Source organism: Triticum urartu, chromosome 3 (genome assembly GCF_003073215.2).
Source record: "Triticum urartu cultivar G1812 chromosome 3, Tu2.1, whole genome shotgun sequence".
Classification (NCBI taxonomy): domain Eukaryota; kingdom Viridiplantae; phylum Streptophyta; class Magnoliopsida; order Poales; family Poaceae; genus Triticum; species Triticum urartu.
In genome coordinates this window covers 735,677,699-735,703,807 of record NC_053024.1, presented here as the reverse complement: position 1 = coordinate 735,703,807, position 26,109 = coordinate 735,677,699, and the positions used below count along the sequence as shown (strand labels likewise).

Sequence of the window (26,109 nt, the reverse complement as noted above, 5' to 3'; positions counted from 1 at the left end):
CTATGCAAAATCAATCTCCTCCTAAGTCATTATTTATTTATTTTTCTTGCCATATCAATGTCCTTACATGTATTCTTTATTTCTTTACCACCGTTTGTATTCATATATGGTCACTACGATATCTGGATAAGTCACAACTAAACAAATAACCGGCATTTGCATGGGTTCGGCGTGTCACAATACAAGACCACTAAAAGGAAAGCATTTTTGGAATAGGCGACAAGACGTCCATAAGCCAAGAGTACAACACAACAGGTGCTATGCTAATACAAGACCGTTAAAAGGAAAGCACATTTGAAGTAGGCGAGAAGACGTCCTAAAGCCACAAGTTACGGCAGCAGCGTTGATCTCTGGACCTGCATCTGCTCTTCAGCTGAAACTGGACATGCGTCATCAGAAGAATGACCAAGGTATCTTCATATTTTCCTTATATTTTTGTGCGAATACACTGTGATCTAACTACGAAGGTCATTATCATTTTTATTGGGATAAGTATATTTTTCGTCCTCGAACTCTTTCGAGAGTTTAGAAATTGTCGCTCAAGTCAAAACCGGATAGTTTTCGTCCCTCAACTATCAAAACCGGATAGTTTTCATCCCTCACGCCGCTTCAGGCGGTGTTCGCATGCATGAACAGTAAACTGATGAACAGTATTTTTCTAAAAAAAAAGCAAAAAAAGTCAAAAAAATCTGAAAATTTGTGGGATCAAAGTTCCTCGGGTGCGCAATGTGCGTAATTTTTTTGTGCTATTTAGACATTCGAGGAGCTCGTGACAAATGAAAAACCATAAATATGTACGTCAGTAGATAGTAAATTCGAAAAAACTAGAAAAAAAATTCAAAAAAATATGAAAATTGTTGACATACAAGATCCTCGGGTGCTCAATGTGCCTGCAAAATTTCATGGTCTTTGGACATTGTGGGAGCTCGTGGCAAAACAAACAAAAATTGGCTGGGAAAGAAACTTTGAAAAAGTGCACTATTTTGTTTTACTTTTTTTGCTAGAGCTCCTCCTATGTCATTTCAGCACGAAAATATGCAAGCATCTTGCACACCCAAGCCCTTTGATGCCAAAATTTTTCATTTTTTTGCTATTTTTTAATTTACTGTTCACCGATGTACATATTTGCAATTTTTTCTTTGTCATGAGGACCTGGAATGTCCAAACAATATGAAAATTTGTACACACCTTGCGCACCCGAGGAACTTTGATCCAACAAATTTTCAGATTTTTTTGTTTTGTTTTTCTCGAATTTACTGTTCGTTGGTTTACTATTCATGACGGATGAAAACCGCCCAAAGCGGCGTGAGGGACGAAAACTATCCGGTTTTGATAATTGAGAGACGAAAACTATCCGGTTTTGAGTTGAGGGATGATTTCTAAACTCTCGGAAGAGTTCGAGGACGAAAAATATACTTATCCCTTTTTTATTTGCGTTGGCCATTTTCTAATGCTTTTTCTTTCTTTTTCAGCTCATTATAACGGGTGTGAAGATCGGGCTGAAGGTCTCACACATCCCAGATGCCGCAGCTATTTAGTTGGACATGAAGAAGAGCCTGATGAGGAATATATGTAGTGACATGTTTATCGAAAGTCTACTTTAGAGCTCGGGCTCCATGGAGCCTGAAGTTTGAATTTGTTTATATACTTAATTCTGAAAAAACTAGCACATACATAGTGATGTACTGATGTAATGTACATGTGCGTAAAATTACTTGACGAAATACATAAATTCGGAGGTACCTAAAACGAATTTGTGGCTTTTAAGCACATGCATTTTCCATTCTCAAAATTGATGTTTTTTGTAGCTCACAATTCAAAGTATATTTTATCATGAAATTTTACACACTTGTGCATTACATCCTTGTGTACACACGTACTCCCTCCGTTTTTACTTACTCTACATATTAGAGTTGACTGAAGTCAAACTTCATAAAGTTTGACCAAGTTTATAGAAAATAATATAAACATTTACCATAACAAATCTGTATGATGTGAAAGTACATTTAATAATAAATCTAATGATATTGATTTGTTATTGTATATGTTCATATTTTTGTTTATAAACTTTGTCAAAGTTTACAAAGCTTTGATTTTGACCAAAGCTAATATGCGAACTAAATAAAAACGGAGGGAGTATATTTTAGATTTTTTAAACGTAAAAGGTTTGATTTTTTATTGCGAAACGATTCCTTGTCTCGCGCCGGTCGGGCCCTGCGCGTTGGATAATCCGAGCAGGTGGAACCACAAACCACATCATTTTTCTTCTCATCGCCGCCGCAATTCATTCTAGTCTACACGTACCCTTCTCTCTCTTCTTCATCGATCTCTTTCCCTGAGCATTTACTTTCGCTTTTCTCTCTCTCGTATCCTTTCTTTCCCATCTAGGCATCCGGGTCTGTACTCTGCTCATCATCGGCTTTCGATCTTTCCTCCATCATAGTTCATAGGTTTAAGTTAGATCTAGTCCGAGCAAATACCCCTCTTACACCTCATACCAACCCAAAACCTACTAATTTGGATTGCATTCTTTTCAACTAAGCCAAAACAAAGTGTTTTCTTAGTTAAAATGTCCATAGATCACTGCAACGGTTAAAACAAAGTGTTTTGAAACTTGTTGCTCACGTTGGTGTCGTCGAGTCAAATTCGAGATTAAATGCTACAATGGTCGCCTATCCTACTCCATAGGCTGATGTTGTCCTTAGCCCACTCCAAGTCAGCCGTGCGGGATACTGGACTTTCAAACTTGGCCGCCGCTCACCTCACCCAACCCTGCACGCGCTGGCTGGAATTCCAGCCCAACTCACATATTGCATTTTACGCCGCTGACCAAGTTTCCTCCATTCATGGCGCTCCTCACCTAGTCATGCACGCTCTGGCTGGAAGTTTGGTCCAACTTGCACATTGCAATTTACGCCACCAACTGAGTTTCCTCCATTCTTGGCGCCCCTCGCCCTCCCCTTCCCGCCCCTCCTCCCCTGTACGCCTTGCCTCGACGAGACATCACACCTCCTAGTCCCGTTTCATCACCTTAGTGCTGTTCAAAATGCTAAAATAACAATTAATCTGCTCGCACCTGCCATGTGGGGCTAATCAATTTTTCGAGATAACGCAAGAGACTTTGTGTTTCATTTTATTGAACAGGAAGACATAGGGGTACAACCTCCAGAAAGGAGGGACACACACACATACATATACACGAACGTCCTCACCAAGCGACTACACCTAGGTGAGGAGGTGCCCTCAACTACAGACACGCAACGACATTAGGCCTCGCCCAGCAGGACTGCCCAGGCATTAGGTCACTGCCATTGCCAGACAGCTCCAGGGACGATTACAGCTCCAGGACTGCCCAGGCCAACGTACCTTTCACCCATGTGCCTAGAGAGTCGGCGGGTGAAGGGCAGGGCTCAACAGGAACTGGTGTAGCAAACGTTGGAGAAGCGCGGGCGCTGGCATTCATTGCGATCTGCTCCCTGTGTAGCAGTCTACGCCAGAGCGATGCATCACCAGCCTCCACCTGCCGCATCAAACTCCACTTGCAGCCAAAGCAGCGCCTACAAGAGGGGAACGACGCTGAGACGCAGCCGCTGCCCGGTCCGGGAGGCCGGACCTGGGATTTCTCCCGGTGCTCGAGGAAGGGATCTGGTCAGGGCCATGCCAACGCCTCCAAGAAGGTGACGACACCCTCGGGCGTCACCATTGACAGCGCAGGCCGTCGCCGCTCGGGGATTTCGCCCCGACCCATGAACAAGGACCTCAGATGCAATGGTAGACCGGACATGGAGAAGAACGTCGGAGAAGACCAGCACACATGAAGGGATGCCTAGGAACACTGTAGTCGCAGGAGGAGCACCGACCGGTGCAGCGCCTGCAGGCCGGCCACCGCTGGGAGCGCGACGAGCAGGCGACAACAGCCACCTGCACCGCGCCACCGCTGCGCCGGCCCGCAGCCTCCGCCGCCAGGAACCACCGGGGCACGGCAGAGCAGTAGCCGTCAAGGACTGCCGCGCGCGTGCTCACCCGCCCAGCGGCTACCACCGATGGCGGCCGGGAGTGGTGGAAGGAGGGGACGGGTGGGTTGGGGCAGAAACGCGCAGCCCAGATCCGGGCGCCCTCATCTCTGGTGTTCGCAGCAGCGGCCGGCCGCTGCCACAGCAGCGGCACCGCGCATGCGTTCCACACCATCACGGCCTCCCCTGAGCGCAGACGACCGCCTGCCTCGCCACCGCGCGCTCCTGCCGCTCCAACGCACAAACAGCAGCGCACGAGCTCACGGACAAGGGCCCCGTCGCCGCCGTCGACCGGCGAGGGCTTCGCCTGCCGGTATCCTCCGGCGACGGCGAGGGGAGGGAGGGGAGCAGGGGAGTTTGAGGTGGCGGCTAGGGTTTCGCCACCCGAGTCACCCCTCTCGGAGCGACGCGGGGGCGGGGGCGCTAATCAATTCGCACTTAACGCGACCTAAGCATGCTCACCGGCATCCCAGCTTCCGGTCCATGCACCGCCCGACCAAATCCTCGTGGTCCACCAGGCGTTGCATGTAAACCATGCCCACCCAGCCCCGACTCCCTACCCGCCCCCTGCATGCAGGCCACTCGAGCACCCCCTGCCATTGCCGCTGGCTCCTCTCCCCATGCTAACGCCCGGTCACGTAAGACCGACGAGCAGATGAACCAGATAACTGCCCCGTACCTCACGCTCTACTCTCCTCCCCAAACATCTTGCTCCCTCCCGAGTCATCTCCCTTGCATGCTCATCCCTCTCCCCTTTATCTCCACAGCACCCACATCGCTCGGTCTCCTCGCGTCCCCTCCAGTCCTCTCTACTTCCGTTGTCGAGCAAGCGACCACCTTGTTCGAGATTGCCGCGATCCTCTTTTGTCAGAAGAGGTCACGTAGAGATTGTACTACAGGTCTTCGCATGCCGGGCCGATGATGATCACTCGGGAGAAATGTGATTTGCTCGTAGCGACGATGATGATGGCTCATCGTCGGATTGACAATCTGCATCGATTAGGATGGAATATCCGTTGGAATAATTACTCTTGAACTCCAAGCTGAAGGTTAGAGGAGGGAGCGTATCACAAGTGCCAATGAATAGGTTGCATACCGTCAACTGGAGGATGGTCCGGTCCTTGTAAAAGGAAGTGCCTTTGTCTTGAATTCGCACGAGGAGGAGGTGGTGGCACTAGATGAGCGGCACCGCATGGTCAAAGAGGCCAGCATGGGAAGTGGTCACCAAGGAGCCAAGGCCGCAGCGGCCAAGGCTCTGAGCGGACCGCGGCACCGGGACGAACCAGGGCACCGGGGTAGGAAAAGGCCCTGCACCAAAGTCCATGTTATCTTCTCCTAACATGAAGAAGCCGAGAAAAGAGGACGAGTCCCACCCGCCCACTAGCCAGGGTCGCCGGAGGAAGGATAGATCGACGACGAGATGGTGCCACTCTTTGCATGCCGTGGCACAATGGAAGAGAGCAACGACGTCCTTGACGCGGACGAAGACCTTGATTAGGAGGTCGTCCGGGAGCGAGAGGCTGCCATATGCGCCACAGCCACCTCTTGTCACGTGGATTGATATACCCTTAGCCTTTGGGGTATGCGTCATTGCGAGACACATACAGCAGTTGGATGGTTATTTACTGTTAGAAAGGAGAGAGGGATTTGGTGGAATAGCTGGTTGTATTGCTTGAGCCTCGTGGGCATATATATAGGAGTACATGATCTACTTGGAGTACAAGGCAAGCCAGAGTATTTCCTAGTCTAACCTATGTTTCCTAATACAATCATGTTACTCAACATCCCCCCGCAGTCACAACGGTAGCGACGCAGACGGTGAGACTGGAGAAGAATCCGAAGGCAAGCCGACGGACACCCCGCCACAGTCGTAACGGTCGACGCATCGCGGAGTCGTGGCTGGAGTGGAAACCAACGAGGTTGCTCAAGCAGGTGGTAGCAGTTTGTGTCGTTCGTCAAGGTAGCCAAGAGTGTATGGTGGTGGAGCCGTGGTCGAGGGAGCCGTGCGAAGAATTCCATGGTCGATGTCGAGTCGGGGTAGCCGGGGTCGAGGAAGTCGCCGTGGAGCCGCGGGTGCAAGGAGGCGCCGAGTCAGTCATGGGCGCAGTGGTGTCGAAGTAGTGGTGCGCCGGGAAGAAGACGTTGTTGACGACGTGTCGCGCAGGGGTTGCCAACCCCGGGGACACATCATGGACGAAGGCACGCGTCGGTGTTGCCAGCACTGTGCATGCGTAGACGGACGAAGACGACATTGACAAAGCGCCGCACCAGGCTTGCCAGGCCCAAGGACACGTCGTGGATGAAGGCACGCAGCGGTGTTGCCAGCACCGGGCATGCGTAGACTGGGACCTGCACGAGCTGTACGCCATGTTGACGAAGTCGGAGAGGCCATCAGAGAAGGACTCGACGACGGTTGCGGCGCCAATCGGCACGGGGCCAATGTCGCCCGTGGTTGTCGGAGTAGGCGAAGTGGTCAGGGTAGATGACGGCGACGCTGGCGACGGGTTGGTGTTGGATGAAGACGACGGAGGTGGACGGGCGGCGGCAGCTACAGGGGTAGCGGCGGCGGTGCTCGAAGTAGGCGAAGAACCCTGACAGCGTGACGTAGACCGGCGCGGACGGTGGCGTTCCCGCGCCAAGAGAGACGGCGCGGCGCATAGCACAGGAGGTCAACGCGCGGTGACGGCGAAGTGGACCGCATGCCGCGACGCTACGGCCTGAAGGGACGACATAGTGGCTGCGGGTAGGTCGGGGCGACGGCGGGGACCGCGGGCCGTGGCGCTGCGGCCTGAAGGGGCGACGCAACGGCGGCGGGCGAGTCGGTGCAGCTGCGGGGACGGTCTCGGGGCGGCGGCTGGGACCGCATATCGCGGCACTACGGCCCGTAGGGGCGACGCAGCGGCGACGCACAAGTCGATGCAGCCGCAAGGAGAACCACGTGGCGGCGCCGCTGCGGCCCGACGGGGCGATGCAGCGGCAGGCCGTTGCTCGATCGGTGGAGGGGCGCGCTGCACTTGGGGACGATCTTCACTGGACCTGCGGAGGCGCACGTAACTAACGGGCCAGGTCGGTCGCGCGGCGTAGATGAGGCGGATCACGGTGGTGAGCAGGTGATCAAGCCGATCGCGCGCGAGGTCGGGGACGCCGCTCGGTGGAGACGGGGTGGCGGCGGAGTCCGGGATGAAGCCGGTGACGGCGGGCGACAGGGCGGCTATGATTGGCCGCCGCATGACGTGAGGCCGCCGGGTCAGGGTGATGCAAGAGTCCCGGTCAGAGCAGGGCGGTGACGGCCGGCGTAGATCGTCGGGCGGGCCGGCGCGCGAACGGCGGCGGTGAAGGGCCACCGCATGACGCGAGGCCGCCGGATCGGGGCGACCAGCGGACAGACGCGCGGACGACACACGAGGCCGCTCGGTCAGTGAAGACGCCGGTGTAGTCGATGCCGAAGTCGGAGAAGAGGCTGCGGGGGTCGACGACGGCGGCGGGCGACGCAAACCGATCGTAGATCAGAAAACCAAAAAGAAACGCCGATCAAGATGATCGGCGAGAGAGAGAAAATCCAGATCAATGGATCAGGGAAAAAGACTCTCTAGGGCAGCCGGTCAACACGACTGGCGGATGAACCCTAGGTACGGGCGGCGCGGCCCCCGACGGCGGACATGGAGGCCGAATGCCCCGAGGGCGACGCGCGGGTGCCGAAGCGGCGGTGGCTAGGGTTTAGAATCGATTAGTCTGATATCATGTTAGAGGAGAAAGAGGAATTTGGTGGAATAGTTTGTTGTATTGCTTGATCCTCGTGAGCATATATATAGAAGTACATGATCTACGTAAAATACAAGGCAAGTCAGAATATTTCCTAGTCTAGCCTATATTTCCTAATACAATCACGTTACTCAACATTTACGCTACGACACTATGTACTCCCTCTCGAGTATGTAAAAAAGATGAAAGTTTCGAAGTACGGGTTGGAAATTTTGGGCTGCCAATCCAACGTAGGAGTACGGACGTGGTCAGCAAATGATGCCGTACGTGTCCAAATTGGACGTCAAACACCCAACGAAATTCGTAGCAAAAAATGATGAAAAATCGTAGCAAAACAAAAACATCCAACGAAACCGGAACGTACACGTATCAACCCCAAGATTCCAACCGATTATAAAAGAAAAACAACCCCCAAGAATTCAACCAAAGATACACGTCAACCCAGACGTATACCCAAACATATACCCGGTAATATGGAGGGCGGCAGCATGCACCCCCAGTTTTTGCAGCACAGGGCGGTCGTGTGTCGCGGCATAGCACGGTGGCTCTTTGAGAGCGCGTCAGTAGGCTTCTACACTTTTGATGTAAGCGCCGGGACGGGCCACGTCTCCTTTACAGCGATTCCGGCATTCCCGGAACGCCCCGACTTAATGGGTCTCTCTACGATGAACCAAGCGTTGGTGTCGATGCCGAGGGAAGGCTCACCCTGATGTACATACAAAGACGGAGTCAGGAGCTAGAGATCCAGACCCTACACGACACTGGGTGGCGGATCCACACTCTGACGCTGCTGCGTCTGGATCCGACAAACACTTATGGTATGATGCGATATACGTGCTTAGGAGAGAAGAGTGGCAAGTTGCTCATCAACGGTGGCGACAAGAGAGTCTATGTTGCTGATGCCAAGACAGGGGTGATAAAAGGGGTGACAGATTGGCCACATGGTTGCCAACTCAGCCGTAAAAACACCGTGCTCTTGGAGATGGATTGGCCTGCCTTCCCTGTTTCACGGCTTGGTAAAAAGGCTACGTAGTGTGTGTAGAGAATAATTCTATCACTTCTGCTAAAACCATATTAGGTGTTGCTGGATTCCTCTGGCCATGAAGATCGTTCAAAAGAATCCAAGGCACACTATCAAAACATTTGCCCAGTTCATTCTCACCTGAAAGAAGTTTTGCATATAGCATATTGGCCGGTCCAGATCTCTATGTGCTCATGTGGAGCTCAGGCCTACATATATAACCGGATCTATATATTCTTCAGCTGGTCCTCCAATCCATCCACTATTTATGGGTGTTCCTATGTTATATCAATCTCCATGTGTTCTCTGGAGTTGAGATGTACATGAACCATGCCATACTACATAATTTTGTTTAGTTCAGAGTTCGTACTAATGTTGTGGTAAATATCATACAGTTTGGAAAACAAAACATAACTCCCTATGAAATACTGCTTAGGTTTTTTATGATACTCTTGTGGATGTAGCTCTATGTAAAAACAAGGTGATTTTTCTTCCCAATAGTGTTCAGAAAATTTGGTATAGCTTGTGGCTCTGTATAATATTTCATGTGAAAAAAAGTTCATCAATTTTGAAAATTTTCACATGTTTAGAAAAAAGGTTCACGCTTTTAAAAAAAGTTCACGGATTTGTTTTACAAAATTTAGGGATTCAAAAAAGTTCACAGATTTGGAAAATATTTCGTAAATTTAATAAAAGTTCACGTATTTTAAAAAAGAAAAAAGAAAATAAAAGGGAGAAAAATAAAAAGATGAAAACTTGGCAAAAAAAAAGGAAAACCACTGTGATATTATAGCTAAGAAAGATGTCATACCTATAATTGTCACAAGGATTTGTCTAGGCCACATCTAGATGTGCCATGGTTATTGCACATCTAAGTGACACAATCAAGTATGGAAAGAAAAAGAAAAAGCAAAAAGAAATTCCCACACAAATCTCCGTGTAAGATCAATAACATAAAGGATTTAAATGTGCAATACTTATAGCACATTCAGATGTGCTTTACTAAGACCGTTGTCACAACTACTAAAGTGGCCTGTTGGTCACCTCGGTGTATTGTCTAACCGGAGGTCTCTAGTTGGATCGCCTTTACCAGTTCAGCGATTATAACACCGAAACTATACATGTCAGCCCTTTTTGACGTCTTCCCACCATTCTCGTATTCTGGAGCACAATATCCACCGCAGAAAAATGCCACGCATTGATGCATTATATCATAAAGAGATTTGGAGAGTTTAAATAAGGCAAGAGACAATAGGTTCTCCTGACACATAGCTTACTGTGTTATAAAACGGGCACCACTAGTAAGTGTGTTTTTATCAAGCCTTGATAGACCAAAATCCGTTATCTTTGGCACCATATCACCATCTAGCATTATATTGCCAGGTTTAAGGTCCATATGGATAATATTATTTTCCTCGTGAAGGTAATGTAAACCATGACAGATTCCCTTGATTATTTCGTACCGTACACTCCATTCAAGTCCTCTTAATTCATCTGCACAAAAGAGGAGGAGGGGGGGGGGGGGGGGGGGGGGGGGGTGAAGTGTGAGAATGAAATGTTCAAACTAATATGTCAAACTGTATATTGAGGATTTAAATGGAAGTATGTCCCTAAGAGTTTGTAGAACCCTGACACGAAATGTACTAGTAAGAGAAAAAAAGATAAAGTAAAGGGAAGAGCTGCATGAAATGCAACACTGTTGTACCGGTAATATGTTTAGAGAATTTTTACGGTACATCATACTACCCAATATAATGGGTAGTATTTAGTTGATCCAACGGTTGATGTGGATCAAACAAATTACCGCTTTAGGGCATATTGGTAATTCTATATGCACTGCACCGGCTCAAATCCTCCGCCATGCCAACGCCGCTGCAGTCAGTGCCTGCACAAAACGACACAAAATAGCTCTAACGCACGAACGGGTGCGTCTACAACCCACGTCGCCACTGATCCTTGGGGCTTGGGCTGCCGGAGCGATGAGGTCGTACCGGCGTGGTTTAAACGCAAGTGGCGGACCGTGATCGCAGCCCAAGAGCATCAGCACCTCCTGTCGTGCTGAAGTGATGAGTACAGCGACATCGTCGAAACCCGACGAAGCCAGCTGCGACATCGGCGCTGGTTCAGTTCTTCCACGACAACAGCTTTGGCCCGACTCCGACGGAGGCCGAGCTCATGGAGTTCGCCGCCGACGCAGAGGCCGTTCTTGACCCGTCGGGCATGGACGACTAGGTTTCTCCTCAGACCACAACTGCGACACGACAGTACGACACACAGATGAGAAACGCAGCAAGCAGCGGTGGCTGTGCCGACCTTCTTTTCCTCCCGTGGAGCCTTGACCTCAATCCAAATTACCAGGCCATCATGGATTACTTCCGGCGCTCTCACGACGACGACGAAGTAAGCTGACTGTTCCTGCCCCAAGCTGTACGACGCAATCCATGTATGTTGGTTGAACGTGCACGTACACAGCAGCAGGTTGATCGCTTCCCTTCGCTAGATCGATTCCGGCTGACATATGCACACATGAATCTGCCTTGCCTGAATCGGCCTATGTGATTGATAAACTACCGAAAATGCCCTTAACTATTCAATATACTACCGAAAGTCTGCAGTAGTATTGGCTAATCTGGGCCCTCTAACCAGAAAAATGAACGGTTCAAATTATCTTGATGTACCATAAAAGGTCTCTATGTTTATCAAGGCTTCTGTTGCTGATACACTCGAAACAAAGTAATCTTTCTCTCTTCTCGGCGAAAACAAAATCTGCTGATCCTGGAAATTTTATCGCTTCACAATGTGTGTTTGAAAAGAAGCCAAGAAAGTGGACTACATTTTGAGGGCTAATTATAATCGTCATCAAGTTTTTAACCTCACGATCAAGTAACATGTCGTCAACTGTGTGTTCGCTCACAATTATCCTCTTCACGACAACAATACTAATTTGGAGCACGCCCTGTTGGTAAGAATTTAGATGCGGTCATTCTCAGCCCTCTGACACCAAAACAAAGACTATTATACTTATTAATTGTAGTGGTAATATTTTACTCAAATTCAGATCTTTAATTATACTCTCCAAAAGGTCAATATTACCTTGTAAACCTCCCCGAATCCACCCTCGCCAATTTTTCTCTGTTCAGAGAAATTCTGCGTGATCTCCTGTAAAAGTGCTAATGCCAGATCCGTCGGTTTCTCGAGTCCAGAGAGTATGCGCTCCAGGACATTTCTGTCCCCCATTCTCAGTGTACACTGCTCTTGAAAACTCGAGAAAGCAAAGTTTAGTTTGCTTGAGACATGCCTGCACTGAAGAAATCCACAACAAGTAATTACATACCCACTGAAGATTTAGCTGATAGCATTGTATCTGCTCTACAAAGCACAAACTTGGACATCATGATACGAATTTGCGGCATTAACTTTGGATACAAAATTACAGCATTGTAGATGGATTAAAAAATTCTTAAAAGTCATCAGTGTAATGCATGATGATGCAATGGTACACAAAAGAAATTCAGAGCCAAAATCATTATGCATTCTTGTGAAACTGAGATATGTTTCTACTGTTCAAAGGATAAGTTCCGACCTAGAGGATATACATAGCTGGACCTGGAAAAAAAATTCAAACAGAAATCCATAGCAAGGAAGTGCACATACCAACTGGAGATTTAGCCTGCAGAGCTATATGTGGTCTACAAAGCAGAAACTCAAATTGCTCTGCAGATGTCCAAGCGATGTGATCATACCCTGCGTTAAAAAAAGATGCGAAGAATAGATACTTTGTAATTCCAAACATAAACTCTGAACGGCAAAAGGAAGAATGAACTGCTAGATTGCGCATATGTTCAACCCAGGTTTCAACAGATCCTGGGACAGTGACAGAACACGAGCAGAACAAGCCAACAATGAGCGCTGTTATAAGTCGAACACGCAGGTCTGGAAGACATGGATGTGAACTTAACTCAATGAAACCAACATCAGAGTCTCACTTTTTTATTTCTCAAGTTTAGAAGACTTGACAAAGTGAAACAAATTAAACAATGAGCAGACATCAACATCTGGGAGGCAAATAGCAGGCAGAACAGAGGTCGCCCCTCAGCCGTGCGTTTCTCTTCAGAGAGGAGGCAAAAGGTCTAATTTTTTGCCACTACCATGTCCATCTGAATCCTACCTATGAGATTGCAAAACACAGGAACTCGACTCATGAACATGCAGTGTTATTCCTTCAAATTTTCTACACATCGGGTCCTCTCATCCCTTGCTATGACAGGTTGCTGGTTCATCAATAACATACTTCAGAGAATAACTATTTCTAATGAGGCCGTGCAGTCCTTTCACTCTTAACAAAATATTCAGTCAATCAGCCATGTGCATCACATAGTCCACGGCAATCTCTTTTCTGAAGAACAATATAATATCTACAATAAGTTAATCGTGTGAAACAGTTTCAGCTATGAGGAGGCGAAGAAAGATCGTTCTCTGTTCTCTTGCCATCAGAACACAATACTGAGTCCTAACTGAACAGAAACATTGCCTCAATCTTAAAATCTGATGCTTTGTTTCATTGTTATAAGGAGAATCCCCAAATCTGTGCTGATCCTCTCTGAAACTGAATATAGGCCAGATCTGAAACCAGAGCCTGTCTAAGCACCAACCTCAGGATAACAGAAAATATGCATTGGAAGGAGTTCAGCAAGAACTAAAATCAACCAAAACAGTGTCTAAGGACGAAATATCGCACTATATTAAAGATCCAGGGCATAGGCTCATGGCAACAGAAAAAGGAAAAATGGGGAGCAGAACGAATCTAGGTTGCAGAGAAAAAGAATGAAGAAGAGCAGACGAAACAGACCTTGCTTTTGAAGATGAAGCGACTGGGAGCAAGAAGCCGTGCGTTCATGGTGCAGTTCGAGAGCACCATCGCCTTGAGTACTTTGAAGGTCGGAAGCGGAGTGTGAGGCCAACTCCACCGCGCGACCCTATCCTGTCCGCCCCAGTCCGTTTGGGGTAAAAAGGACAAACGAGACGGCCCAGCGCGCAGGCGCAGACGGACAAATGTCCGGATTCCGTCCGCTTTCGACCCATCCCTGGCCCAAACTTGCGCTCGGTTTGGGGTGAAACGGATGCACGCGGACGGCCTCGACGCACGCCCTTGTCCTCCCGTGGCCCGCCTGTCGGGGACACTAGCAGTCCCTTCGCTCCCAACGCTTCACCCTCTCTCCCCGTCCCGCCCCGCCGCCGGCGCCGCCGCTATTCTCCGGCCGCCTCCTCACCGCGCAGCCCCCCCGCCGTCCGTACCAAACCACGTCTCGACATGGCCGCCACCACGCCCGCGCTTCCGTCGTAGTTTTGGTTGTCGATCGGAGGAGGTTTGGCCCTCGCCGTCCTTGCCGGTGGCAGAGGGGACACGACTGCTGGCGACGTACTACGGCGGCCGAGGCAGATTCCGACGAGAGCTCCAGAGCGGCCTGTAGCCGGCCGGCAACCACCCTGCTGCATCGAGGTGATCATCGCGGCCTCTTCGCCACCACGAGCGCAAGGTGTTCGACCTTTTGCCAACAAAGGTAGATAGTGGAGACGATTTTTCTACCATCACTTCCTTTGTTCATCGGACGATTCGTCGTCAGATGATGACGATCTTGTGGTGGCTGCACTGGTCGTTCACGACCATATTCAACGGCAGCTTCCTCGGTACAGGGGTCAGTCCCTGGCCGTGCTCCCAACCTGAACCGCAACAGGGAGAGAGGCCACGCCCTGCTCTATGCAGATTACTTTGCCAACACCCCGCTCTTCTGGCCGGATAAATTTCGTCGCCGTTTTCGTATGGCCAGGCATGTGTTCAATCGTATCCGAGAGGGAGTGGTTGCTCATGACCCATACTTCGAGTGCAAGACGGATGCCCTTGGCAAGCTTGGATTCTCCTCCTACCAGAAATGCACCACGGCCATCCGCATGCTTGCATATGGAATTCCAGGCGATCTGGTGGATGAGTATGTGCGTATGAGTGAGACAACAGGTCTGATGTCAATGTACAAGTTTTGCCAGGCTGTGATCGAGGTATTTGGCCCAGAGTACTTGAGGCAGCCAACTGCCGCTGATACAGAGAGATTGTTGGCGACCAACGCAGCTAGAGGCTTTCCAGGTATGCTTGGCAGCATAGATTGTATGCACTAGGAGTGGAAGAACTGTCCATTTGCTTGGCAGGGCCAGTACAAGGGGCATGTTAACGGGTGCACTGTCATATTAGAAGCGGTGGCATCACAAGATCTTTGGATATGGCATTCTTTCTTCGGCATGGCAGGTTCTCACAATGATATCAACGTGCTGCAGCGTTCTCCAGTCTTCGCGAGGCTTGCAGAAGGCCACTCCCCACTTGTCAACTTTGAGATCAACGGCCACCATTACAACAAGGGATACTATCTAGCAGATGGTATATATCCTCAGTGGTCAACTTTTGTGAAGACAATCTCGAAACCCCAAGGTGAGAAGAGAAAGAGATTTGCCCAAATGCAAGAGAGTGTAAGAAAGGATGTGGAACGTGCTTTTGATGTGCTTAAATCCCGGTAGGGTATCGTTCGAAACCCTGCACTGTCATGGGATGAAAGGAAGCTTTGGGAGGTGATGACTGCTTTTGTGATCATGCACAACATGATCGTCGAGGACGAGCGTGATGAGAGTATCTTCGACCAAGGATTTGATTATCAAGGTGAAAATATTGAGCCCCTGCACCAAGACCCGGCCACATTTGAACAGTTTGCCCAATTCCACCGTGAGATGCGTGATTGGCACACTCATGTGAATTTTCAAAATGACTTGGTTGAGCACGTGTGGGATCACGTTGGCAACCAATAGATGTATTTGTCCATTTTATGACTTGGTTGTAAAACTATTTTAATTTTCAGACAAATATTTGGGTTCGAAACTAGTTTTAATGCAAATTTGGGCAATTCTTGGCCCTGACGGACAGGATGGGGCAAAAGGATGCGGCCGCGCGCTGGGTGCACGGCCACCGCATCCCAGGACAGGCCCGGACACGACCCCAAATCCCTACCCAAAGGGACAAAAATAGGACAAAACGGATGTCCGTTTGGGATCGCGCGGTGGAGTTGGCCTGAGGAAGACGGTGTTTCCCCCCTTCACAGCATGAAAGAGAAGATTCGTTCAGCGTTAGCTTCTTTTCGTAGGACCAATAGAGCAAAGACAAATGTGTGGTGGTGGCGGGTGGGAATTCCATCCCAATCCCTCTTGCTAAGATTCTCAAAGGGCTCCTCTGTTTTACAAGATTCTCAAATCATATGAACAGAAAAGTTAAAGGGTTGGGACGTCATGTCCGTTTTAATCCTTGAACTTTTCATGAAATCTCACCTAATACTCAGAATCATTGTTCAAGAATTTGTCTGATTAATTAGTTGGCCAGTTAATCGCTACTCATAGGGCGGCCAAATCGAATAACACATGTTCATCGTGTTAACTTTTCAGGTCGACTAATTGGCCTGTCAGGCCTATTAATCGGTTGTTAGAGCGATTAATCGTTGTTCACCCATTAACTTGTGGGCAAACAAAGCCCAAAAAATTTTCCCGTAACCCCTCCCATCCCCCTCGCTCCTCAGTAGTTAGGGTTCGACCAAACAGTAGCATATTTTGCCATATTACATAGTTGAGAGCATGAGAGTAGAGTATAATACATAAAAAACTGGAAATTCACTTTGGCACATGGAAGCATATGCTCCTACCATTGGAAAATATATTTCAACATGTCAAAAAAATCGAACACAAATTTGATGCGTATATCTCAATATTATATGTGTGCATGCCAAGTTTCATGAAAAACCGAGATTTTATAGGCCCTGTGTAAAAAGGACAAACAAAGTGTCTCATGAAAAGCCTTTTTAACCCTAAATTTTGTCTTTTTTACATGTGACACACAAGTTGTCAACTTTCCGCGAAACGAGTTTGTGTGCACGTAGAATGTCAAGATGTACGTGGGAATCATTTTGTAAGATTTTTGTAACATTTCAAAAATGTTTAAAACATATTTTATAAAACAGGAGCATATGCTCCATGTGCCAAAACGCCACTCTTAAAGAAAACTAGATATATGTTGGCAAGTTTCTATTTAATCTATCTGTTTATGGGCGACCGATTAATCCAGTTAATTGGCCGATTCACCGATTAGTCACTACTTCCAAGCCAACTGAGCAGCTACCAGTTACTGATTTTCTAAACAATGCTAAGAATCCTTACGAATTAAAGCCAATATAGGCACAACCCTTAGGAATGTAACACCTCTATTCCTATGAAATGAATGCTCAACATTAAAAAAATTCCTATGGGAAAAACTGTAGAAATCCTCAAGAATTCATCCAAACCGAATAAGACATAAATTTGGCTTCATTTGGTCTGTGCATATGGTGACCAAGCCAACAATCGGCTAACCAAAAAGTTGACGAACGACTCGGCCACCAAGCTATTGCGGGTAAATTGTTCCCGCCACAAATGGGAGAAGTGGATGGGCTTGGCGTCACCCTCCAAGGGCGACTCGGGGGCGACCAGATCTCGTCTACCGCCACCTCCTCCTCCGCTTATTCCCCTTTCCGCCGCTGGAGGCAGTCGCTGGCATCCCCACGCGGCCGCCGATGAGGGTGGCGGCGAGGTTCTCGATCGCTTTTCCCTTTGGGATTGGACCTATGGTTTCGACCGTCGGCTCAGATGGAGTGGGCGGCGTCGTCCCGACAGTAGGTGGTGTTCGCCGAAATTTTTGGCCGCTCCCCCTTGGGTGCGTGGGTAGCGAGGCGGCCATGGGCGTCACGCAACGGGTCCCCCGCGACCCCTGCACAAGATCTGAAGACGGCGCCCCTAACGCCTGCTGCCGCCTCCTCCACGTCTTGGCGGCCGGATGCGGCTATTAGCTGCGTGGCTGTTGGGTGGGGACTTCCGGATCGGGGTAACCCCTTGGCCGGCAGTGGCGGCCTCTTCGTTGGTGGTGCTCCGGGCGCCGTTCCCCTTCTTGAAGGCGACTTTGAGGTCCATCTCCCCCTCCTCCTACTTCCCTTGCTCCTGGGTGAAAACCCACAACCTCGGCTCGGGCGGCGACGGCCGCGTTACCTTCTTGAAGGCGCCGTTTTGGGTGAGGAAGTGTGTAACACCCACGATGCGGCTATATCTCCCACGTGTCGGAGCACGACTTAGAGGCATAACCGCATTGTAGGCATGTCGCAAGAGGGGTAATCTTTACACATCCCATGTACTGAATAAGAAAGAGATAAAGAGTTGGCTTACAATAGCCACTTCACACAATACATAAATATAGCATTACATCATCCAGAATACAAACAAGGTCCGACTACGGAACCAAAATAAAGACAACCCCAAATGCAAAAGATCCCCGATCGCCCCAACTGGGCTCCACTACTGATCGTCTGGAAAGGAAACATAGTAACATCCTGAATCCTCGTCAAAATCCCACTTGAGTTCGGTCGCATCCCCTGGACTGGCATCGTCGGCACCTGCATCTAGTTTTGGAAGTAATCTGTGAGTCACGGGGACTCAGCAATCTCACACCCTCACGATCAAGACTATTTAAGCTTATGGGTAGGAAAAGGTAGTGAGGTGGAGCTGCAGCAAGCACTAGCATATATGGTGGCTAGCTTACGCAAATGAGAGCGAGAAGAGAAAGCAAAGCACAACCGAGAAGCTATAAAGATCAAGAAGTGATCCTGAAACTACTTACGTTCAAGCAAAACACGAGACCATGTTTTCTTCCCGGACTCCACCGAAAAGAGACCATCACGGCTACACACGATGTTGATTCATTTTAATTAATTTAAGTGTCAGGTTTTCTACAACTGGATATTAACAAATTCCCATCTGCCCATAACCGCGGGCACGGCTTTCGAAAGTTCAAAACCCTACAGGGGTGTCCCAACTTAGCCCATCACAAGCTCTCACGGTCAATGAAGGATATTCCTTCTCCCAGGACGACCCGATCAGACTCGGAATCCCGGTTACAAGACATTTCGACAATGGTAAAACAAAACCAGCAAAGCCGCCCGATGTGCCGACAAATCCCGATAGGAGTCGCACGTATCTCGTTCTCAGGGCACACCGGATGAGCGCTCCGTACAACTAAAACCAGCAAAGGACTCTAGTTTGGACCAACACTCAAAGGAGCACTGGCCCGGGGGTTTAAAATAAGATGACCCTTGAGTCCGTGGAACCCAAGGGAAAAAGTCTTAGGTGGCAAATGGTAAAACCAAGGTTGGGCCTTGCTGGAGGAGTTTTATTCAAGGAGAACTGTCAAGGGGTTCCCATTATAACCCAACCGCGTAAGGAACGTAAAATCAAGGAACATAACACCGGTATAACGGAAACTAGGGCGACAAGAGTGGAAAAAAAAACACCAGGCATAAGGCCGAGCCTTCCACCCTTTACCAAGTATATAGGTGCATTAAAGTAAACAAGATATAATAATGATATCCCAACAATAAACATGTTCCAACAAGGAACAAACTCCAATCTTCACCTGCAACTAACAACACTATTAGAGGGGCTGAGCAAAGCGGTAACATAGCCAAACAACGGTTTGCTAGGACAAAGTGGGTTAGAGGCTTGACATGGCAATATGGGACGCATGATATAGCAAGTGGTAGGTATCGCGGCATAGCAATAGAGCGAGCAACTAGCAAGCAAAGATAGAAGTGATTTTGAGGGTATGGTCATCTTGCCTGCAAAGTTCTCCGAGTTGACGTAAGCTTGATCCTCGTAAGCGTACTCAACGGGTTCCTCGATCACGTACTTGTCTCCCGGCTCTACCCAAGGCAAGAACACAAACAAAGGAAACAACAATCAACCACGGTGCAATGCGCAAGCAACATGATGCAAAACATGGCATGATAATGCGGGATGTGATATGCAATGCATATGCATGCTCCGGAAGGATAAGATTGAACCAGGCCTCAACTTGGCAAACCAAGAGTGCCGCTGGAAAGATGAGTTGATTTCGTTCGAAATCGATATAAAGATCACCGGAATCGGATGCACAGTTTGCAAATGGCAAGCAAAACAATAATGGCACGATTCTACGATTAACAGCACGATGCCAACTAGAATGCAACAAGAAACTAAGCTACTCACTCCAACATAGCAACAAAGCACATGGCAGTGATCTACTCAAGATGCTTGACAGAAGATGAACACTGAGATACGGCTAAATCACACAAGAGCAGGTTCAAACAAGCATGGCAAAAGTGCAAAAGATATTAGCTTCACAGACTTAGTGAAAATAGTAACATGTCAGGATTTAACATCAGGAAGCAATGTTTAGAGCAAGACATCAACATATTACAGGATCAGATCATAGCAAAGCAAGGCATGGTATGAATCTACTCAAAGCATATAACAAAAGTCCGTTACTGACCATAAGCCAAAAAGGATCATAATATATGATGGCACCCATGTAAACATAGCAAGTATCGTTAACAGATTCAGACTTAGCAGAAAACTGGACATGACATCAACAGAATTACGAAGGCCTCTTTGAGAGCTCAATGCACTCAACACAAGGCATTGCATGACAAGCTAAGCATACTACGAGCAAGAAGACATGTTCAACAAGCTAACCATGGCAAGAACCATCTCATAGAATGCATGGATCAACTACAATAACCTTGGAAAAATTGATTAACATGTAAACAATCTGTCAGGAACATTTTATAGCAAACGTAGAGCAATATTGAGTCATGCTATGGTACTCCATAAATGCAAACAGGGACATAGATGGATATAGCATAACCATATGTCCAAATCATCCTTACTGAACATACTCAAAAGAGGCATGGATCTCACTGTAGCATCATGAATACATGGCATTAAAATAACAGCAGGGAAATGACTTAATGAAATTCTAAGTCCCTGAAATCAGCAACATCACGAGAGCTACTTTGCATGCTTGTGCTAGTCACCACATTGATCACAAAAATACATGGCATACACCCCTGTAAAGATGGCATGGCATAGCCCAAAACACATGTAGGGCTCAAGTTCATATGCAGCACATAATAATCATGGCAAAAATGACAAATGCTCAAGATCTGATACGAATCAAGAAGTAACATTTTATAGCACTCTTGCAACAGTCATTTGGGCATCAAGATGGACTCTAACAAGCATGGTACAATGGAACAAAATTAAGAGCACATCCAGATGAACATTTTGATATATGGCACGCACAAAACGGAGCTTCAGAATGTATCGAAGAAAACCCTAGGTCTCCCGATCTGGATCTGGTGCGTGCTATGAGGTTGAACGGAGAAGGTCGCCGGAGTTCACCTACGGTGGCCGGAGTCGAGGGAGTACAGGAGTGCGGGGCGCCGGCAAGGAGGGACGGGGAGGCCGGAGCTCGCCGGATCCGGTGGAGGCGGCGCGGCGGCCTTGGGCGGCGCGCAAGGCGAGCAGCGGGCGAGGTGGCCAGCGAGTTGCGGGGACTCCGGCGGACGGAGGCGGCGGCGCCCAGGAGGCGGCGCGGTTGAGGCTCGCGGGCGGCGCGCGGGCGAGGGGAGCTCTCGGGCAGCCCGGGCCAGGAGGGCCGCGCCTGGGCCCGGCGAGGCGTGGAGCTTGGCGGCGACATGTGGCGGTCTGTGACTGGCTCGGGGCGACGGCGCGGTTTGTCCGGCGTCGCCCGGACGTGTCCGGCGGCGCGGAGGGGAAAAATTAGGGTTTCGGGGCCCGGAATTTGGACGGGGGAGGCCTATTTATAGATTCTGGGAGCTAGGAGAGTCCAAATGGAGTGCGGTTTTCGGCCACACGATTGTGATCGAATGACCGAGAGGATGGAGAGGGTTTGGATGGGTTTTGGGCCACTTTGGAGGGGTGTTGGGCTGCAACACACACGAGGCCTTTACTGTTCCCCGGTTAACCGTTGGAATATCAAACGGACTCCAAATGGCATGAAACTTGACAGGCGGTCTACCGGTGGTGTACCAAGGCCTCTTGGCAAATCTCGGTCCATTCTGAGAAGGTTTATCACCCGCACACGAAAAGAGGTAAAAGAGGGCGCCGAAGGACGTAGGAGTGTCGGATCGCAAAACGGACAACGGGGAAAAAGCTCGGATGCATGAGACGAACACATATGCAAATGCGATGCACATGATGACATGATATGAGATGCATGACATGGACAAAATGCAAAACAAAGACAAAACCCAACCACTAGGGAATATCATAACTTATAGCCGAGAATGGCAAGAGTTGAAATACAAATATGGTAGGTTACATCTGGGGCGTTACAAAGTGTGTAGGTGGCTGCTGTTGAGAAACATTGCATGGAAAAATAAAAAATTCTACGCACACGCAATGATCTATCCATGGAGATGCATAGCAACGAGGGGGAGAGTGTGTCTACATACCCTCGTAGACTGTAAGCGGAAGCGTTTCTCAACGCGGCTGATGTAGTCGAACTTCTTCGCGCTTCAACCGATCAAATACCGAATCCATGGCACCTCCGCATTCTGCACACGTTCAACTCGGTGACGTCCCTCGCCTTCTTGATCTAGCAAGACATCGAGGTAGTAGATGAGTTCCGTCAGCACGACGGCGTGGTGACAGTGATAGTGAAGTGATCTCTGCAGGACTTTGCATAAGCACTACGAAAATATGACTGTCAGTGTCAAAACCGGCGAATCTCGGGTAGGGGGTCCCGAACTGTGCGTCTAGGCCGGATGGTAACAGGAGGCGAGGGACACGAAGTTTTACCCAGGTTCGGGCCCTCTCGATGGAGGTAAAACCCTACGTCCTGCTTGATTAATATTGATGATATGGGTAGTACAAGAGTAGATCTACCACGAGATCGAGGAGGCTAAACCCTAGAAGCTAGCCTATGGTATGATTGTTGATGTGTATGTTGTCCTACGGACTAAAACCCTCCGGTTTATATATATAGACACCGGATAGGGTTAGGGTTACATAGAGTCCGTTACAATGGTAGGAGATCCGCATATCCGTATCGCCAAGCTTGCCTTCCACGCCAAGGAAAGTCCCTCCCGGACACGGGACGAAGTCTTCAATCTTGTATCTTCATAGTCCAGGAGTCCGGCTGAAGGTATAGTCCGGCTATCCGAACACCCCCTAATCTAGGACTTCCTCAGTAGCCACTGAACCAGGCTTCAATGACGACGAGTCCGGCGCGCAAATTGTTTTCGGCATTGCAAGGCGGGTTCCTCCTCCAAGTTTTTCATAGAAGGTTTTGAACACAAAGATAGTGTCCGGGTCTGCAAAATAAGTTTCCACATATTGCCATAGAGAGAATAATATTTACACAAATCTAATCTGCTGATGTATTCCGTAGTGTGACATCACACCACGGCCAAGCTTTTATTCGAACCGTTTTACTGTCCCATCTCAGCGCATTATGCAAGGCAGTTTCCTTGGCACGTCTTGTTAAAGCAGAGATCGTGTCCCCTTATTCCGGGATTCTCATCAATATGGGCGTGGGTAACCCAACCGCGCCACTGATTATGGCGCTTGGGAGATAAGCGAGTTTTACCATGCTGGTGGGGACGCGTAGTCGCATCCACCCATATAAGGGGATAAGGATCCATCTTTTCACCTACGCCTTCTTCCTCCTTTGCCTATCCATTTTCACGCACTCGAGCTCCAGCGCCCAAGTCCGTACTCCCCACCTCAACCTTCTCCAGCCATGTATGGAGCGGGAGGCAAGTGGATGATCTCCTCCGTCATGGAGGGACACATCAAAAAGCTGAGGAAGGCTGGATACCTATCTAACGACATCGCGTACCGGCTTCCCGAAAAGGGGCAGCTCATCCCCACCCCTAGGCCCCATGAGAGGGTGGTGTTCCTCCCTCATTTCCTCCGCGGACTGGGCTTTCCTCTCCACCCATTTGTCCGGGGGCTCATGTTCTACTACGGCCTGGGTTTCCATGATCTGGTCCCGAATTTTGTCCTCAACATCTCGGCGTTTATCGTCGTGTGCGAGGCTTTCCTCCGCATCCGCCCCCATTTCGGCCTATGGCTCAAGACTTTCAATGTCAAGCCGAAGGTGGTGCGCGGCAACCAGGCGGAGTGCGGAGGCGACATGGTGGGAAAGATGGCCAACGTCCTATGGCTCGAGGGCTCCTTTGTGGAGACCCTGAAGGGGTGGCAATTGGGGTGGTTTTACATCACCGAGCCGTGCGACGCCGAATGGGTCGCACCCCCCGAGTTTCGATCCGGACCCCCTACGCGGCTCACCTCCTGGAAGGAGACGGGTTTGTCGTGGGGTAAAAAAGGAGAGCTGACCGGACTCCAAACATGCGTCAAAACCCTAGTGGACAAGAAGCTCAAACTTGTCAACGTAGTCCAGGTTATGCTCATCCGCTTGATCCTCCTGTGCCAACAACGGGCTTTCAACCTGTGGGAGTTCGACCCGGCGTGGCACCAAACTCTGAGCAGGCTCTTCGACACGGTGTACGAAGATGCCTGGAAGGTGCTTTTCAAGGGCGACGTGGCTCCCGCATCCGCTACTGAGGATCGCGGATTCAGTGCGCAGCGTCACACTCTTGCGGTAAGATGTTTCTTCCTTTTAGAGGGTATCAGTTTTTCATAGTTTGACTCCATGCGGGATCTAAGCTCCCTTTCCTTTGACAAGATTGGCAGGTGACGTCCGGACAGATCAACTGTCCGGCTCCTTTGCCCGAAGGCCCAGCGGACGCTCACTTGGCGAAGTTGCTGGTTCCGGCACCCTATGTGGTGCCGGAGAAGAAGGTCAAGAAGAAGGCCACGGGGACTCGAAAGAGTGCCCGCCGCCCGGAGGTGTTGGATTCATCATCCGACGAATCTAAGACGCACTCCTCCCACGAAGAAGAGGAGGAGGAAGAAGAAGAGACCCCCTCCCCCTCCAGCGGGGGAAGGGAAGAAAAGGAAGGCCGCCCCAACTGGGGAGGCCGAAGGGTCCAAGAAGGGGAAAACCCTTCCTCCGGACTATTCCACCGACGCCGACGGCGGCGGAGAGGAGTGGGCGCCCAGGGCCAAGCCCCTGGCCAAATCGTAAGTATCTGGATACCAGAGTAATTCATAGCATTCGTTTACTACACAGCTTTCCCTTACGTCGAATATGTTTATGCAGCCCACCCAAAGACCGGCTCGACGCGTCGTCGAGCGGCTCACTGGACTCGTCGGATGTGAACTCGCTTCCGACGGCTTCCTCCCCCCGCCCTACGGACGACACCGAAGTGTTGTCCCAACAGGTTCCAAGCCGGGAGGAGGTGGTCCTGGAGGCGCCGCAAGGCGACCTCCCGGACTCCAGGAGTAAAGGGGATGAAACCCCCCAGGGCTCCAAGTCCGGCTCTAGGCCGGACACTGCCCCGGAACCTTCAAAGTTTCCAGAGTCCGGCGGGTGACCTCCTTCCAAGAGGAGCCAACCCACTGTGCCGGCGACCCCCGTCCAACCGGAGGAGCCGGACAATCTATTGGAGGCGCTCCAAGGCGCCTTCATCGACGAGGGGCACCGCACTATTATGAGAGCGGTGATCCAGAAGGTTCAGTCCGCCAAGAGCGGACTGACTGAAGCTTGTACTAGCCTTTTAACAGGCTTTGAGGTAAGTAAAGAATGTGTAAATAATATTACCGCATAGACAGTAGCCCCTGATGCTCTGTTTGGCGTTCGGGAAGAGAAGCCGAATAGAGGATCAAATAAAATTCGCAGGAGTCTAACAAAAAGGAGTAAATATGCATATGCAGGCTTCTCTGCTTGCATCCGCCGCACTGACTACGGAAGTGGACACGCTAAAGCAGAACCTCGAGCGGCCCGAGCAAGAGCTCGGGCGTGCCAAGAAGCAGCTTGAGGACAATGAAGGTAAGAAATACCTTGTTGAAATATATATATAAAAAAAGGTGCAATTGCAAAAAATGACAGTATTATCGTGGCTATTGTAGGGGCCACGTCTGAGGTGGCGACCCTTAAGCAAGCGCTGGACGAGGCCGAGAAGAGGGCGGCCACGGAGCGCACCGAGCGGGAGAAGTATGAGGCCAAGGTTGGCAAGGTGCGGCAAGAGCTCCAGGCTCTCATGGAAAAACATGAGAGTTTGGAGCTTGACTCAAAGACGCGAGCGTCCGAGCTCGCGGTGGCTATTGAAAATGCCAAGTCTGCCAAGGCCGAATCCCAGAAGACCCTCCAGGAGTTGGATGAGGTGAAGAAGATAGCGGCGGGTAAGGCATTCATTATGCAAAGCAAACACATAAATGTGAGTTACTTGTTACTTACCCGAATCCGGAGCTCTCCAGGAGCGTTCGCAGATCTTCCCCGGAGTGTGTCCGATGCCACCG

At 49.5% G+C, this 26,109-nt stretch overlaps 1 pseudogene; it reads left to right on the top strand.

Annotated features, from left to right (window-relative positions):
- Nucleotides 1-13,691: 13,691 nt before the first annotated feature.
- LOC125547373 lies at nt 13,692-15,645 on the top strand (annotated as a pseudogene).
- Nucleotides 15,646-26,109: the final 10,464 nt, after the last annotated feature.